At 43.5% G+C, this 15,903-nt stretch overlaps 1 protein-coding gene across 13 annotated transcripts in view; it reads left to right on the forward strand.

Annotated features, from left to right (window-relative positions):
• Window positions 1–15,903, forward strand: part of LOC123593803 (aminopeptidase O (putative)) — a 344,225-nt gene that overhangs the window by 288,734 nt on the left and 39,588 nt on the right. The window contains exon 14 of one of the 13 annotated variants that reach the window (XR_006710542.1): window positions 2,782–2,931. The exons of the other annotated variants lie outside the window; for them this stretch is intronic. The gene's annotated coding sequence lies outside the window, so the exon portion shown is untranslated. The remainder of the gene's footprint in view (window positions 1–2,781; window positions 2,932–15,903) is intronic. 13 annotated transcript variants of the gene reach the window in all.

Below are 15,903 nucleotides of genomic sequence, written 5' to 3' on the forward strand. Positions count from 1 at the left end.
GCTGTGTGTGTATGGGGATTCTTCAGGACTCTCATTGCTTCACTATGTCCTTTAGGGTTCAAGGGTTTGTAAATACCGCAGTGCACATTACTACATTTGGACCTGCTTTCCTTTGACTTCTCCTTTATGTTACAGATGGGGCATTCTGTTAAGTTCTCCCTCCCATTATTTGTGGTATGTGTGTTAGGCTATCTAAAGATTTCTCTTTGAGTTAGTTTTAAAAGCGAGGCATTGTTTCTGATACCATGAGAGCCGTTGGCTCCACGTTCCAATAGGCTTTCAGTCCATGTTACAGGTGTGTGTGGAAGGGGGTGTCCCAGGTGATGGGAGGTGCAGGGGGAGCTGAGTTTGCAGATACCTGTGGAGGGCGGGGTGCTGCATGTCACTGAGCTGTGCTCCTTTGCTGTAAATGGATTCTCCTGTGGGCTCTGTAGTACTCCCTGGGACTACTTGCTGTCTCCTCCAGTGCAGAACCCTCCCCTCAGTAGGGAAGGGGGGCGGGGGGATGGTCACGAGACTAGTCACATATTTCTGAGAAGAGATGCAGAGTGGAGAGTAAGAACTGAGCTGTCGGGCTTCATGATGACATTACCTAATTCCTTAGGGGCGCTGCATAGACGCACACGTTAAATCATCTTACCAGTCTCAGTTTTCACAGCCTTGGCCCTTCTGTCTGTGTGTGTTCCTGACAAGGAGCTGTACCCCCTGATACACACTGGAGCAGCCCCTTTGGGCCTGTGTTTTCTTAGCAGGGCAGTTACTCGGAGCCCTCACCTGCAAGTGTCCTTCTCCCTGTGAGTGACAGTTTCCCCTCCTGGGCCCTCAGACACCTGCCAGCCTGTCATCACTCTGAGCCACTTTGTGCCATGCCAGTCCCTCTTCATCCCTGGGTTTTCGAGACGTGATATTTGACCGGCTCCTAACGATCTTAGCACTGATTCAAGTTTGCAGATTTTCCAATACTAATTATTCTCCTTCTAATTGTTACTGATATTTTGGGCATTTCAGTGCTTATAAGTGCCTTCTCCAACAGCTTATTAGGGACACAAGGAGGGAAAAAAATTAATTCAGCTTTTTCATGGAAGCTCCTGAGAAAGATTTACTGGGGCAGGGACTTGGAATTAATTTTAATTTAGTTTATTTGTAATAACCCAAGTCCACTGTTAATAGAACAACTTGAGTTTCCACTAAGCCATGCGTAGGCCTTTGAGAGTTTCTTGGTAAAATCTGAATGACACTGCAGGGTAGCCTGGGCCACAGTATGCCCACCCCACGGGGCTGATTGGGTGGGCTCTCTGGGGATCCCAGTTTATGTTGCTCGAATTGTTGGACATCTAGATCGAGTGCTGAGCTAACTGGTGCAAAGTGGTATGTCCCCAGTTTCTACACAAAGTAATTTCAGTTTGTTCTCCTGTGTGGCACCTTTCCTGTATTTTTACTTCAGCATGTTTAGCTCTGTTTCCCGTTTCAAACCAACGTGAGCCAAGAAAATCAACATTTTTTTGTTGCAAAAGTGGTATACTGTCAATTAGAGAAGACTTAGGAAATACAGAAAAGGATCAAGAAGAGGGTTGAAAACTGACAGTAATCCAGTCACCCAGAGAGCTACTTACTCTTAACATTTTGGTGTTTGTCTTTTAAGTCTCTTAGTGAAAAAACTTATTGAAAAAGAATGGGAGTGTGTTTTGGGTTTATGACTTCAAAGGTGGTTCATTCAGGCTACTTTTTATTTTTTCCTAATTAACTGAATTCAGTGATTTTGAAATTCTGCCTTTTAGGAAAGGTCTGTTTTATACCTTTCATAAAAAGTTAACTTGCTTGACAGTGAATGCTGGAATCCTGGCTTTCCCAGGGACTTGTGTACCTTAACTAAATCCGTGTGGAAATGACCCTGTGTGTACTAGAGTAAACCTTTGTAAACACAATGTCACGATCTCACGAATGGATGGCAGGAGTGGGTGTCCAGCGCTTGTGGGTTACTCCTTTTACCTTTGACTTTCTGCGTGTGGCCGCTGGTGTAAACAGTGACAGCAACATGCTGTGTCTCTGCTTCCTCTCTCGATGTGAATCAGACAGACATCCATTTCAGGATCTGAGGGTATGCTACCAGCTCGCCTCATGACTTGTGGGTCGAGCTTGCAGTCACAGTATGGGAACTATGGAAGATGAGCCTCTGTTCAGCAGTTAAATATGGGGCTATTTCTGTTCCACTTCAAGAGTTATGCTGAAATTGATACTCCCAGCTTGTTTCTAAGGAATATGCAGTTACACAGCCATCTTGTCTTTTCTGGCTTCTATTAAAATGCAAATAGTCTTAACTTCAAAGTAGTATAATTGAGTCCTGAACAGGGGTATAACTGATGCCGTGCCTCTGGTTTTTTTTTTTTTTTTTTTTTTTTTTTGCAGCCAGGCTTGCTTTTCTGGCTGTCTTGCTCTCTACATTGGTGAAAACCCCTCCCAGAGAGGCTTCGTCCCAGGCTAGTGGAAAGTCTGGCATGTGCATTGCCCATTTCATCCTTGGGGTGTGCAGGTACACACGTGTGCACAAACACACACACATCGTCACGGGCCTGGTAGTGTTACCACACAAAGTGAATGTCATACACAAATCTGTGTGGGTGAATAGTGGCGATTATTTTGGCGATGAATGGATTTTTCAGTATTTACCAGTATTGGCTTAAATGGAGTCAGTGTGTCTGTCTGCTTTTGCTCTTGGTGCATCTACTCTTTTTAGTTTAAAAAGAGTGTCATGAGTCTTAGGTAGGCTCTCTTGTGTTGCAGGACATATTCTGGTTAGGCACGGCCCACATGTTCCCAGCATGCCAGAATGTGATGTCCAGTAGGTCTTCATTTTAACATGAGAAGATAGCAAGTCCCTTAGAAAAATTTTACAGCAGCTGATACCTGCCGAGTCGTGGCTCTCCGTGAAAGGTCAGGTGCACAGCTCCTTGGCAATGCCCTAACAGTGCCAGCTGGTGGAGCATGACGTCAGAGCTGCACAGTCATGAAAATGAAAGGGGCCACTGGGTTTTAGTCCCCCGAGGAACCAAAGAATTGCAGAAGCTTCCCTGTGCATCTTGAATTCTCTTCCCAGCCCAGCTCCCAGAGGGTGGCAGAATTAAAACACGAGCTTCCTAAACTGTTACTCGATCATGTCATTGAGGGTCATTTTTGGAAATGTATCTCCGTTCCAACAGGCGAATGCTATCTGCTCCCCCATCTTTCAACTTGACCCCAATATTTGGAGGATTATCCTGTTTGTGGACCTTGTGCCACCCTGAGGGGCTTTGGTGTTCCACAGCCCCCACCCTTTCTTTTGATTACATGTGTTTCTGCTAAAGACATCTTTTTCCAGTGCTTATAGGGGGCATGAATAAGTTGCTCAGTCCCCTGTAGTTTTTTGTACTTTGTGGTTTCTCTCATCCTGTTGTGTTAACCATAACATGGAAAGGGGCCTGATCAGAAGGCACAAGTCCAAGGATATCAGACTCATGTGTAGTGGCCCAGAAACTCTCCAGTGTGCCTGAAAACACACTTTGTTGTGTATGTCTGAGAAAGCCCCATTGGTCCTGACCAACCAGGGCCAAATGCTTCCGGTAGTGTGGCTTTCCTTTTTGGGTCACCCCTCTTGGAGCTGTAGGTGCAAGTCCTGGCCCCCCTGGGGCGCTGGGGTCGACCAGGTATTCCTCAGGTGCAGAGGAGCTGTTCCACACCCAGCAGTCTGTGGGGCCTTGTGGCTCATCAGAAAGCCTATCCCTTCTGGAGCAGAGTGGGCTTTTGCCTCCAGGGAAACAAGAGGGTCCCGTAGCCCTGTTTTTAAAACATGCCTCGTGGGTATGTTCTCAGTTAAGTACGGTCTGCTGTTCTGCCATTCAGAGGTATTTCTATTGACACAGAAGCCACTGGCTAAAATCTGGAGATGTTTTTCTCTGTCCTTGGAAAGACAGCGGTGTTCGCTGTTCACCCTCACCTTGGGTGTCCAGTGGGACTGGTCAGAAGAGTTGATGTTCCTCCAGCATACTCTCTGCTCTGTAGGTCTTTCTGAGGCACGGGATTCAGTCGTGGCACATTTCAGGAGTGCCAGAGGCTAGTTTTTGTAACCAGTAAACAGTAGGTGCTATTGAGGAATAGAGACACGTTCTCTGAAACAAATCGGTAAATACATGACTGAATAAAGTCAGGGCAGGGTGATTTCTTGTACCCAATTGTGTGCTGTGATGAAATAGCCTTTACTCTATGATAAAATAGCCTTCTCGCTGATTTTATAGGCTGTGCTGCCCTGAAAGATTCCCAGAGGTCTTTACTGACTGTGGATGTACATGTGCATGTGTGTGTGTATAATGGGGACGGGCTTTCCTGATACTGTGCCGAGTGCTGGAACACCCGAGTTCGTTTTAGAATGGCTGTTTTTTAGAGCACCAGTGTAGTTTCTGAGGAGATTTCAGTTAGAAACAGTGGAGTCAGAGGAACGCCTTACGTGGTTTGAGGGCAGGTACCTGCAACTCCGTTCAGCACAGATCGCTAAGAATAGCCCTGCTGCCATGTGCTGTTAATCTCAGAGGCAGTTCTCTGGGTCACAGAGGCTGGAGGGTGGCACGTCCAAGGTGTCTACCTAGTCTGTCCTCGTTTCACCCCTTCTTTTGATACCTTTGTTCCCCTTTCTGGTGTTAGCCTCTCCCCCCACCTGTTGATTTGGGTGGCTCGTCCCCTCAGGGTGCCCAGCATTCCTCTCTCCATTCTCCTCTCTTATCCCCGCTCCCCTGCAGCCCACATGGTGACTCCTTCCGTCCTGAGGAATCTACTTGTCCGGTTTCCCTCTCCTTCCACTCAGTCATGTTCCACCAGACGGCCTCTCCACCACAGGTGACGTGTTAACCCAGTAGCACTGATGGGCTTACGTGTGTGTGGTCCTCTCTGTATCGGTCAGTGACTCTTCATGTTAACTCCATAACTCAGTTTCCCCTCTTTGAAAATGAAATACTAGGTTAATTATCTGACACTAATTAATAATAAATTTAGTCTACTTAATATTCCTTTCACCAGAAGGATCCCGTTGGGAATATTTGACATTTAGGAATATGAGCTTTATGTTGAATCTGGCAAGATTCAGTGAATCACAGTGCTATTTTTTGTATTTATTTTGTGCCATATCAGAAATGGGACTAGAGTATGAGTTACATAACAATTTAATATACAGAAATAATAAAAATCATATAGCCAGAAGTCAAATGTCCAAAGTTCTTTGTGTTGGGCATTAAATTTAGTATACTATACATAGCAGTTTATAATGTCAAACCGCATCATTTGCTTAATCAAGTAGGGGTTCTAACATGTTGTATGTTCTCTGCCCATTTTGCTGTCACCTGTGTTAGTGCAGTTCTGTCCCCTAAATTAAGAGACTTGCTTTCTATGTGACCTGTTGGTGACACATGTCCCTGCTTTGTCTTCTGTTTAGAGATTTGGTTCCGAGTCCTGGCATTCATGTTGTTTTCTCTTTAGGGTATGTATTTGAAAACCAGGGGTTTTCAGTTATATTTGAAACTTAATCATACTTTTATTTCTTGTTCAAAGCCAAAATGTAAGTAGTGATTACTTCATCTTTATTCTTGTTACACTTTTGAATAAGAGCTTAGGTATCTTCATAAAGTGGATCCTTCACAAAGGAGAATGGGTTCAGACAACTACTAAAACATACTTTTTCACCCCCATTTTCTCCCTCCTGGTAATATAGGTTGATTTGAAAAATAACATCAAGATATAAGAAAGGGCAAAACTGGTAAATACAAATTGAGTTTTCTGACACAGATCACAGAGGTGAGAGAATTTGAGACCATGTTCCTTACAGTTTGAGACAATAAATGGGGCAGAAATGGCATAAAGGGTGAGGGTGAAACAGTTGAACAGTAAAGATGAGCTAGTATTGAAACTGTACTTGGGCATTAATAATTTCTCCCTTGGGGCGCTTGGGTGGCGCAGTCGGTTAAGCGTCCGACTTCAGCCAGGTCACGATCTCGCGGTCCGTGAGTTCGAGCCCCGCGTCAGGCTCTGGGCTGATGGCTCAGAACCTGGAGCCTGTTTCCGATTCTGTGTCTCCCTCTCTCTCTGCCCCTCCCCCGTTCATGCTCTGTCTCTCTCTGTCCCAAAAATAAATAAACGTTAAAAAAAAAAAAAAAATTTCTCCCTTAAACCATGCACTGTGGCCTGGGAGGCCTCCTTTGGCTCATCAGTTTTTATGTGGGCTAAAGGCACTTGTTTGGAAGATGTAAATATCCTCATGTTTTTTTAATGGAGAAAGGTTGGAACAATTATGCCTTCAATTCTGATCAACTGACAGTCCTTGATTTCACATGAGCCACACTGAGAGAAAGCACATACTGTTTCGGTGATGTAATACACATCTCTAGAAAGAGGAGCTTGACAGGCAGGCCTTGCTGTGATTCTTGCTAAAGGCTAGATTGGATTGATTGATATGTTTCTGGTTTTGTTATGAACCTGGGAGGGAAGTGGGAAGACATCCTATACATCTAGCATTTCGTTTAATAATTTGGAAGAAAAACATTTCTAACAGTAGTCACACTTCATTTTTTCCCTGAAACTGGACATTAATTGTTGGCATATTTGAAAAATCTGCCCCAAAGATGCATCCTATGGGAGCAGTCAGAAACTAACTCAGGTTGAGGACCAGTTGGAACACCTTGAAGATCTAAGCAGTAGTAACTCTCTAAGGAATTTCCTTTGAACTGGTGCCTTGCTATTTTTAAAAATGAATCCCGTTGACACCAGATTCACACAATATATATATTTTAATTTTTTTAATGTTTATTTATTTGAGAGAGAGAGAAAGAGTGTGAGCAGGGGAGAGGCAGAGAGCAAAGGAGACAATCCGAAGGAGGCTCCAGGCTCTGAGTGGTCAGCACAGAGCCTGATGCGGGGATCGAACTCATGAACCACAAGGTCATGACCTGAGCTGAAGTCGGACGTTAACTGACTGAGCCACCCAGGCGCCCCACAATATTTTTTAAAAGAAATCAGTGCGTTGCATAGCTTGTCTGTCAGTAAGAGCAGGCACTGCCCTTTCATCATTCATTGACCCAGACTCGCCCCCTACACCACATGCTTTCAGATGCTTCATCCAGAAAATGAAAATGAGAGGCTGCAGACGCCGGGGAGAGGCTCCTGTGACGTTGGTCACACTGAACTCTCTTGAATACAAAAGACTGTACAAATACTCGTTTTAAATCTCCCCAGATTTTTGCTATCTCGTAATTGAGGTGTCTTTTAAGAATTCCTGCTGTGTTTAAGGGTTCCTTTATGAGGATGCACCTGTGATTTTGTGTGTGCACATTTCCTGTAAGCCTAAGCTTCTCTAAGCTTGAGGGCAGTTGGAATCTTCCAGTGAGCTTGCTTGCTTTTGCAAGATCTTACTGGTTTCTCTGAAGGGCACTTTTTGTAATTTAATTATTTGGAAGTATGAAAATACAATCTTTTGATTTTATTATCTGAGGTTGTAATTCTTGAAGATGGAATTTGGTAGGCTTCACTTGATTTTTTTTTTTTTTTTTAATGTTTGTTTATTTTTGAGAGAGACAGAACACAAGTGGGGGAGGGGAAGAGAGGGAGGGAGACAGAGAATCCCAAGCAGGTCCCGCCCTGCCAGGGCAGAGCCCAACCCAAGAATCCGACGCTCAACCGACTGAGCCACCCAGGTTCCAAGGTCCTTGCTTTTAATTGTCACCTATGGAAAAAAATCCTAAATTTTAAATAACTTTCTAAGAGTAGCAACCCTTAAAATGACAGGAATCATAATGCAGGGTGGGGGAATGTCCTTCATCCCTTATAAAGGTATTTAGTCTTTTTGTAAAAAATCTTTCCTTGATCCCTAATTAGCTTAATATATAACTGGCCGTAAAACGTGTGTATTTACTTGCTCTTAAAAACCAGAAGTGTGGTGTTGTATTCCTTTCAGCAGCTACCAGAATGGTGGGGATTTTTTTGTTTTATGCGAGGAGAACACTAGTTTGTTGCAGACGTCACCAGGCGTGACACAATGGAAAAGTAGAGGAAACCTGGCCCGGGAGCTCCAGGTCTGAGACCAGCTCCTGGAGACCACAGGGCTGGAAGTCAGCCGGGGTGGGGGCAGGGCTGTGGCTCTGAGAGCCCGTTGACTCCTTGTCCCAGCCTGGCCACAGCTCACTTTAGCAGTCCAGGCCCTGAATGTCCCTCTCTTGCCAACTCAACTGTTAGGGGATCAGATGCTCACTGCGTTTGGGCAGGTTGCGCATTCTGAATGCGCTACTTGCAGAAAGTGGTAGCATCTGTTAAACTTTTCATTTGAAACCTGGATGCCACTGTTCTGTTGGAACATCACACATGTGTGAGGTGTCTCCAGCCTTACTGTGGGCATGAAGATTGTAGAGAGCCTACAGAGGCTTTTGAAGTTTTTTACCAGCATGACCTCAGAACGGTATTGGTAGTTTGGTTATGAATAACTGTTTTATGATGTTTCAGGAAAAATGTATTTATTTGTTCATCTTTGTATTTTTTTGTTCGCCTTTAAGTTGGGGGAAAAAAAGAAAGGATTTTCTTTTATCAGTGTCTATTTTATCTTAAGAATTTTTTCTGAAGTCATCCTTTGCTTATTTTACCCAAAAGCTTATTAGAGTTCATTGATACAAAATAATAGGCTATACAAGTAACTACAGAAAATATTTGTGTCCTTAGGACATATAAGTCATCAGAAGTATTGCCACATTTGGTCGTAAAGGTTGTACAGGGTTTTATTGTTTGAGATTATAGTATAAAAAATAACACCGTATCTTGGGCACCAGAGCTTGATGAATTCCGGTGTGCTACAGAAATTTAACATGCATTTTTCCCTAGAATATTCACCTTTCTTCTCCACCACTCAGTTTGTGGAGTGAATAAGGCATCATCTTTGTTCTGGGCATAGTGCCTCCAGGAGATGGCTGAGGGACGGGGACAGGATGGTAAATCGTCCAGTTTGCTAAACTAGAAAGGAAAAGCCCGTAAGTGCTGTTTATTTCTCTTCAGCTGCTCTCTGCAGGCCTTCAGATGCTCCTGGAGAAGGAAGTGCTTAGTCCTGAAAACTATGGCAACATTATAAGTGATTTATCTGTATAGTGTAGCCCATTACCTGGCAGACAAGCTCATAAATTCCTGAACGTTTATCTGGCTTCACTTGCTGATTTATCGTGATCCTAAGCAGCATTATTACTGGGCCCCTACTTACCGAATGTGACCAGGAGTATGGTGCCATGGTGGGGAATGTTGGCACCTCCAACATGTGTACAGAATACATGGAGCTCTTTCGGTGAAAGTTGCTCGGCGTGAAGAATGCTTTCAGTGTGAGAAACCATCCATCCATCCACCCACCCATCCACCCATCCTCACTTTGTGCAAGGCCTGTATCTCTCAAAAGTAAAGCTACATGTATGTACTGTCCTGAGACAGGAGAAGGAACGGAAGTTTCCTAAAGAATAAAGTACATTCAAGCAAGGTGGAAAACAACACTGATTCCTGTCATTATACCAAAGGTGATGGTATAAACTAAACCAAACGCCCTGGAAAACTAGATCCCATCAACCTTGAATGACAGAACTAGATAGGAATGAGCCCAGCCCAGAGTGTAGTTGGGAGAACATGCTGTTTCCAGCAGCTGCAATTTCACATACATCAGACTGTGAATTCTTCTGTGCTTTGGTTTCTAGGCAACTTGCACAAATTTTAAATCTGAATATAAACACATAAACTCTCCCTTCCCCTCCCCAACCAAAAAAAAACCCTCCTGAATACAATGATAGAAAGCCTAATGACATAACCCCTGTTTGCCACAACTCTTGGTAACTACAGCAAACAAATCCAGGCCACTACCTGGCTATTTAGAGATTCTGGTGGTTAAATCTAGGAAGTGAAGACAAAGCAGCTGTAAATAACTCCTTTTGTTGCAAAATGATTAATATTTCTATGGTACGAACAAATCGTGGGTATTCTGCTTCCAGGATCCCCTGCAAGAGAAGGGATCTTCTCATGGAAATGGTTTCTTTCATTAAGGGAGATTTCTTTTCCTGTATTTTTAATTTGTCCTGTATTAAGATTGTTAGAAGTCGTAGATCTCTTTATTGACAGCAGCATGTTTTGTCCATGAAGGGGTACTGGATGGTTTCTTGAATACTGGCTTATCTTACCTTTTCCTGTAGCGGCTCTCAGGACTCACGGAGTCCTGTTTGGATGGATCAGGGCCTACACTGCCACAGGGAGGGAAATGATAGGAGCAGTCCCTGAATCACTGTGGCTGACTGTTGGTGTTGGGGATTTGGACTTCAAGATAACCGTGGCGAGTTTATAGGTGAGGCAGGTTTAATAAAGTTGCCAGTAAATGTGGCAGTCGCAGTGATCTTGGTAGACCAGGCACTGTTTAGATTCATGTGGGAAACTCCCAGCCCTAGGTTTGAAAGCAGGGTTATTGTGGATCCACTGGGCAGACAGAAGTTGAATGGGACACCTGTGGGGATTTGCCCAGTGCCTCTAAATATTTAATAGTGTAATGGCTGGGAGGGGATCAGACAGTATGCTTTATGCACTTTGGGAGTCTGCATCTCGAGGAGTGTGGATCAGTTGGGAAAGGTCCGAAGAGAGGTAATATTAGAGAATAAACATTAAGATCTATGAGGAGAGTTTTTCTGTCTAGTAGCAGCAATGTTTGAGGCTTTGGGGATGAACTGCCAGCAGGGTTCTAGCTTTTGTGCCTCTGGACAAGTCACTGAGTGCCTCTCAAAACTCTCCTGTAGTGAGGAAGCCAGACATCCTGCCATCTTTGTATTTTGTCCTGTATTCAAAGGAGGTGTCCACAAGATAATCTTTATTTTCACAGGACAAAAATGAAGTGATTTAAACTGCACTGGCGGGTTTAAGAGTCCTATTTTTGCAAATTATAAATCAATATACTGTGTTACTAATAGAAACGGTTAATAAATTCATATTTTTACACAGCTGTATCTTGATCTTAGCTCAGATGTTGATCTCAGGGTCATGGGTTCGAGCCCTGCACTGGGCTCCACACTAGGCTTGAAACCTACTTAAAAACAAAAAGTAAACCCACAACATTTTACTTTAATAATACTTCTCCTAAAGTCTTTAGGGCAGGCTATACAACAGAAACAATTTAAGAGTTTACTAATTTGTTTACCCCTGCTATGGACATCATGTTTGTTTATTGTCATTCCTTCATTTTTCATGTTATTAATTTTTAAGTCTTTAAAATGGCCCCTGGTGTTATTTACTGTCAAGAACAGTGACTTGTAACGGCAGACTAAGATTGCTGACATTATTTTTTATTTCTCAGAGTTTGTAAAAAGTTTTCAGGATGTTAAATTTCTTAAGTTAGTACATGATTGATATATTTCCTTTTCCCACAGAACTAAACCATGTTAAGGATGCTATTTTAATTTAATGTAATTCTGGGAATATAATAAGAATAGCATTAGGGGCTTGTAAGAAGGGCTAGAAGAGGAAGCACGGGTCTTGTTAGCCCTCCTCGAACACAAGCAGCACCAGGTGGAGACGGTTTCTCCTCAGTTCCAGAGGACCTCAGGAGGGGAGAGGAGCACAGGGGTCAGGTGGCTTCGAGGCCACAGCTTCACCAGAGGGCCCTGCTTCCCCAAGCCCTTCCCATAGGCTTGTGTCTACATTGATAGGAATAACCGTCCATACATAATCAAACATCAGTTACTTTCCTGTGCTTTGTAAAATTTAATGCCCGGCCTCTTTTTCCTGTGGGTTTTTTTCCCCTTTAGAATTACATTGCTATCAGGAATGGTTTTCTGAGAACTAGGGACGAAGGAGGGCTGTATTTCACGGTGTGCAATTCTGCTAATAAAAATGGATGGTCAAACACAAAGCCAAGTTTAGCTTCCAGCTAAATGCTTCCAGCATTTAGACCATTGTACAGCCACATGATAAGCACTTTTTTCTAAAGAAAAATGTCAAGGCCCAGGTCCAAGTGTGTTTCATCTTGGGCTGCTTCCCAGTGCCTGAAGTTCCACATTTTCCAGCTCTTCTCCAGAACCTGCCTCCATCCCTGGGATTAAAGAGCAGGAAGATCTGACTCCTTTGCTCATTTCTGACCAAGTGCTCCAAGACACACCTACTGGTAAGGATGCTTTCCCCCTCCCTCCGGTTGAGTGTTCATGGAGGTGAGGCCATTCCTGACAGAACTACCCCTCCCCCCTCAGCCTTCCTCTCTTGCAGGAGGGAGGGTCTTAATTTGGAATGATTCCAGTTCCTCTCCTGCTGGTTTAGCTTCACAGACCAAGTAATGCCAAAAGAGAGCCAAAGGTATTTAAAAAAAAAAAACACTGATCCAAGTGAGGTATGATTGGAAACAATTGCTTTTCTAATATAGGACATGACAAAGAATTACACTTCTTCCCTCAGTGAAGAGTTTACCTGGAAAGATAAGGCTCATTAATTCTCTTTGGAAAACATAAAGTGTGAAATTTGGAAAACATAATTGGGCAGTTCCGTGATAAAGTCTGTATACCATAAAAAAAAGAAATTAATGGCACTGATCTTGTGGACATGTGGATTGCTCCGCGTCCTCTTAACCTGTTCCTTTATAGCTCAGGCCTTTTGTCTAGCTTCTGCAACCACACGGTGTCAGGCTATTCAGGAACTTGGCCAGGTTTAGCACACCTGAGTGAAACATCTGGGGCAAAGGAAAACCCCTTCAACAGCAGCTTTGTTTCCTTTGAACAGTGGAAGAAATGGCCTTAGGAAAAGATTGATTTGTGCTAGAAAAATAGAAACCATGGGGATCTATTCAAAAATAAGTTTTTGTTTTAAATCAATTATGTACTAAAAATCTGATACGGACCAATTGTAATTGCAGTGCTCTGTATTCAGATTCCTCGATTGTGTGTATATATATGTTTTGGGGGGAGGGCAAGTGAACATTTCAAAAAACTGTAATAAACTGGGCTGTGATCTCACCATATGTGTTGAATTGAACACAACTCTTCTGCTTTTAATGAAGACTTTAGCCTTTAGGGGTAAATAAAACATCACTAAACAGGGATGGCCTGAATATTTTTTACTGGCTGTAATAATTAAAGCCATGAAAAAGGTGGTGGGGTTATGTTACTTATTAACTTGAATCACTCTTAGATTTGATCAAGACGTGGTTGCCCATGGCGTTTTGTTTCATGTTTGTCCTTTGTTTCATTGACATGCTCTGCCCTGGCCTCCATGGCACTAGAAAAGCAGTGAAGCAGTTAGGAACCAGACCCTAAAGGGCTTTTAGACCCCTATCCAGCTTTCTTCTCATCTCAGCCCACCGACTCCAGCAAACTTCTCAGCCACTAGAGTCGAGCCTGAAATTCCCTATGAAGCTGTGTCCTTGGGGATGAGGGGAGGGCCCAGGAAGGAATCCTCCCCTCTTAGGAGGAAACTGATCAGAGTGCAGGTGTAGCTGAGAGCCTTTAAAGAATGTTTTTATCTTCCTCACATATTGAGCCAAACACAAACCAGCAGTGAGGTTGATTCTAAGAGGAACTTAGAACCCACATGTATTAGTTTCCTGTTGCCGTTGTAACAGATTACCACAAATTCTGTGACTTATAACAACACAGATTTATTACCTACAGTATCTGGAGGTTAAGATGTCCAAAATCATTCTCATTGGGCAAAGTTCAGGGTGTCAGTAGGCCTTTCTGGAGGCTCTGGGAGAATTCACTTCTTTTCCTTTTCCAGTTTCTAGAGGTCCCTGCAGTCCTTGGTTCATGGTCTCTTCCTCCATCTTCAAAACCAGCAAGGCCCGGCCAGTCTTTCTCACGCTACTGTCTCTCTGGTTCTCTCTTCCTTGCCTGTCTTCTTCACTTCTAAGGACCTTGTGATTACATCAGGTTCACTCGGTAATCCAGGATCATCCCATCTCTAAATCGGCTGATTAGCAACCTTAACTCTCCCTTGCCGGGCAACCTAAAGTACTCACTGGTTCCAGGGATCAGGGTGTGGCCATTATCTTGTTTACCACACTAGAGAGTATTGATAATGTAAGAGATTAATGAATTAGGAGTTCATAGAGTTGGATAGTAGATACAGGCTGTGTGGTATTAGAAGTGGGTTTTCATAGCTTCTTACTAAGGTTTCTTATAACTACTATCTGGAAAAATTATATATGTACATGAACACACATGGTATGTAACACCAATAAATAAAAAGGTCTATTTTTAGCTTGAGTGGGTTTCTATTTTACTGTAATATCTAATGTCAACTAGTAAATATAAAGACACTTTAAGTGTGACATACACATATTTATAATTTTAGTTTGGGGGGAAATGGCATTTCTCTATTCAAAAGAATGATCCAATTATAGTTTCATTGACTTGAGAATAATTGAATTAATGTTTTGTCTTGTGAATTTCTTGTGTTATAATTTGTCATTAACACCCCACTTCATAGGAGAATGTCCAATAAAAATGATACTCTATTTAAAAAACAAAGATACTCTATTTTTAGCACTATAAAGATCCTTTTTGGTGCTCACATCTATAAAAGTTTTACATAGTTTTAAGCACTGTGTGCATTTCTTGTGTGTCAGTGGCTTGACTTTTCTGTGGGCCCTTGCCCCAGTCATCTCTTTTGAAGGCCCTGGGTGGTGTGAGCCCATGTCTGCAAGGCCATGGCAAAATCAACTGAGATAGCAGATGTGTGAAGTTCTCTGGGAGAAAAGCACCATCTGTATTTGCATAAAGCAGAGCTGCAGTGGTTAAGCTGTCAACAGCTTCCTAGTAGAAAATGTCCCTGAAGTAGATATGACATTTACCTGTAATGGCTTTCTTTGCCTGTGAAATTAATGGTGTAAGGCTTAAAAAAAGAAAAAAATTATCTTTGAATTTCTGTTTTAAAGTTGATCCTGTTTTAACAAATGTTCGTCATTTTAGTTGCTAAAATCAGTGCTAATGGGCACAAGATTGAAACTTTGATCTTGCTGCAAGACAGGTTACATTAATTCCGAATCATGCAAATTGGCTGTGCTGGGTGCTGAGGGTGGGGCGACTGAAAGAAAAGACCTCCGGGGGCCCTTCCAGGAGCTCAGAAGCTCCGTGTGTGCACAGCAGCACTGACAGTTCTGTTATACGTCAGAGCGGGACTATCCACGTGGGAATAGGTGAGAGAATAAAACCCAGGAAGCACAAACTGTTTCTGGAAGAGTTCTTGAAAAAGGTAGCCCCTGAAAAGTGATTAGGGGGATCCGAGGGCATTCCAGGCAGAGGGACTGGTTATTAGCAATTCATAACAGTTTGCAAAAAAAGCTTGACCGGCTGAGAGGATTGGAACTGGAAATGAACGTATTGAATGACACATTGGGGCATTCAGGTCACTGTGTCAGAGAACAGAGAGAAGAGGCGGCCAGAATCAGAGTTGTGCGTAAGCGACACTCACCTGCCCGGTGGGGTTGGGCAACATGGGTTTATAATCCAGATCCATGCCGTCACGCAGGCCTGACGAGGCCCTGGGGCCCGCACAACGGGAGGCGCTACAAACCACGGAGGGAGGGAGAATGAAGAGCTGCTTTGGTTTACGTTTGGTGGTTAACTTTGGTAGAGTCACCGGTTTCACTCCGTGCTCTACGCACCTTGTCTCCTTGTGGGCACAGTTGGTTCTTGGGGAGCATGGAGGGAGGAGGGTGGGCCGTTGTAAATTCACGCCATGGACCAAAGTGGGTCACGAGCCCAGAAGTGCGCTGGCTAGTATTTCTTGACTGACACCCTTAAGAGTTGGGTAGAGTTTTTGGGGATGCGAGAATGGAACTCGCAGTTTGCGCCCAAGGTCATTAGGCAAGTAGACCCGGGTTCTGACTCGCCTGCTGAAGGCGCCCCTACT

Source organism: Leopardus geoffroyi, chromosome D4 (assembly GCF_018350155.1).
Source record: "Leopardus geoffroyi isolate Oge1 chromosome D4, O.geoffroyi_Oge1_pat1.0, whole genome shotgun sequence".
NCBI lineage: Eukaryota > Metazoa > Chordata > Mammalia > Carnivora > Felidae > Leopardus > Leopardus geoffroyi.